Source organism: Littorina saxatilis, linkage group LG2, assembly GCF_037325665.1.
Source record: "Littorina saxatilis isolate snail1 linkage group LG2, US_GU_Lsax_2.0, whole genome shotgun sequence".
Taxonomy (NCBI): Eukaryota; Metazoa; Mollusca; class Gastropoda; order Littorinimorpha; family Littorinidae; genus Littorina; species Littorina saxatilis.
Window position 1 is genome coordinate 57,028,677 of NC_090246.1, and position 2,500 is coordinate 57,031,176.

General features: G+C 45.8%; 1 protein-coding gene across 1 annotated transcript in view; it reads right to left on the reverse strand.

Moving 5' to 3' along the window:
• Positions 1-2,500, reverse strand: part of LOC138959327 (noggin-2-like) — a 5,265-nt gene that overhangs the window by 1,368 nt on the left and 1,397 nt on the right. Inside the window, exon 1 of the mRNA XM_070330758.1 lies at positions 1-2,500. This exon is cut by the window's left edge and continues 1,368 nt beyond it; it is cut by the window's right edge and continues 1,397 nt beyond it. The gene's annotated coding sequence lies outside the window, so the exon portion shown is untranslated.

Sequence of the window (2,500 nt, forward strand, 5' to 3'; positions counted from 1 at the left end):
TCAAGCAATTTTTTGTTCACCTACAACAGTTACTGCAAGACATAAATGAGAGGTTTTTTTTATCAGCACAGTTGTCACAAGGGCTAATCCAGAAACCCATCACTTGACTGTGATCACAGTCACGGTCGCTGTACCTAATTGCCTCAAACCAGATCTCACGATAATCCTTTCAGCATCGAGGATGAAAGTCGGTTGTTGAGTTTAATGCTTCTTGTTCTCCTAGGTACCAGAAGACTGGTACCTCATAACTCCCACCGACAGTTGTTGTATGTCCTAAGGCCCGGCGCTCACCTATGTAACTTCCGCAGGACAGACGACGCCGCACTGCAGATCATCCCAGCCCGCTACACGTTGCGTGAAAGGAAAACAGACCAAGTACTCGTCACAATCCCTATCGCAGCATCAATAATATGCAGTGCGTCGTCTGTGCCGCTGAAACTGCGTAGGTATATTCTGCCCTTAAGAGCGCTTGTGCATTCCCTTTCTTTCTTGCACCTGCCGGTTCATTCAGCCAAAGCCGCTACAGTTTGTACCGGTTCAGGTGACAGTCACGTCACGGCATTTACGATGTGTATACTTCTCTAAATCCCCCTGATACTTCCGCAACTTTGCATTAGTGTATACATGAATGGTGAGAGTGAGCTAGCTTTACAAAGATGGAGGCGGCCACAAAGCGGCAAGCCAGTGTTACAACATGAGGTACTGTGTTGTTTTCACGAGGATAGAGCAATATTACAGGCGTGACGATCAAGCTAAACCACGTGGAACAGACCTTGTGAAGTCCAAGCCTTCGTTGTGCACAAATCGGGGCGGGGATATAGCTCAGTCGGTAGCGCGCTGGATTTGTATCCAGTTGGCCGCTGTCAGCGTGAGTTCGTCCCCACGTTCGGCGAGAGATTTATTTCTCAGAGTCAACTTTGTGTGCAGACTCTCCTCGGTGTCCGAACACCCCCGTGTGTACACGCAAGCACAAGACCAAGTGCGCAACGAAAAAGATCCTGTAATCCATGTCAGAGTTCGGTGGGTTATAGAAACACGAAAAATACCCAGCATGCTTCCTCCGAAAGCGGCGTATGGCTGCCTAAATGGCGGGGTAAAAACGGTCATACACGTAAAATTCCACTCGTGCAAACCACGAGTGCACGTGGGAGTTTCAGCCCACGAACGCAGAAGAAGTTGTGCACAAATCCAAAAACAGATAGACTGCTAACGTTCCAAATTTCAGAATTAAAAAAAAAAAAAGAATTGTAGGTTATTGGAACGTTTAATTATTGACAAAACAGGCTGTAAATGTAACGGTTTTTTTGCCAATAATTATTCAAATAATATAACCTACAATTCTTTTTTATTTTATTTCTTCGTTGTGCAGACATACGAAGGTGGACCAAACAGCTTGTTGTGTGCAGGCATACGAGGGGGGATTAAAAAGCGTGCTGTGTAGACCGAGGCATACTTGTGGCATGCAAGTATGCAAGGTTGGATAAAAAAAAAACTCTTGTGATGTGCAGGCCTAGTAGATACAAGGGCTTTGTCTCGTATGATTACAAATCTTTTTGAGGAACCCCCGTTAAAGCATCTTCTCGACGGACACGGTAGCATGTAAGTTCATATTCATTCTATGTCTAATCCTCTAAAGTTAGCACAACCCAATGCTAATGAGAATCCATCAAAACTTGCAGTATGGTATCACAACACAACCCAGAACACTGTGCTAAATGCACACACAATGATAAAGAAGGTCAATGTTTGCAAGCCATACGAGAAGCTTTTATTGTAACACCCAAGCTTTTTAGGAGTCGCATAGCACGACAGAACGTGTGGCTCACTTCGGTATTCGATACAGAAGTCAAGTACGATTTCAACATCCCCTGACAGTTAGCATTTATAGTCAATGAATAATTATGAGGTACTGAACAGAACCATGCTTGTACGAAGACGTCTGGGCAGTAGTGGTACTGCATCGAAACCTCGTGAGGTCATCAAGCAAGGTGGAAGTAGGAGACAGTACTTGGTAACGAAGGGACAGTCAACAAGCGCATGAGCATCTGCCAACTATGCGAGACCAGATGCTCTTGGTTATCACTGTACTGCACAGGATTCCAGTCGAGTTTCAATCGCAGAGTCGAGCACCTGGTAACAAGACGTTACCCGCTCAATCAACAGGTACAAGAACACTGGGTGATGATCGGACACTGCACAGGACCTGATAACACATCGTTACCCGTTCAGTCAACAGCCACAGGATCAGACACCCGGTAGCACAGCGTTATTTTCTTGTTTATGAGAAAAGTGCGGGTTTAATGACGTGAAATTGTTTGTCTTTGTTTCTTCGTAAATACTCTCGCTTTAACTCCACACATCGTTACCCGTTCAGTCAACAGCCACGGGATCGGGCAGCCGGTAGCACAGCGTTACCCGTTCAGTCAACGACACAGGATTGGGCACCTGGTAACACAGCGTTACCCGTTCAGTCAACAGACACAGGATCAGGCACTTGGTA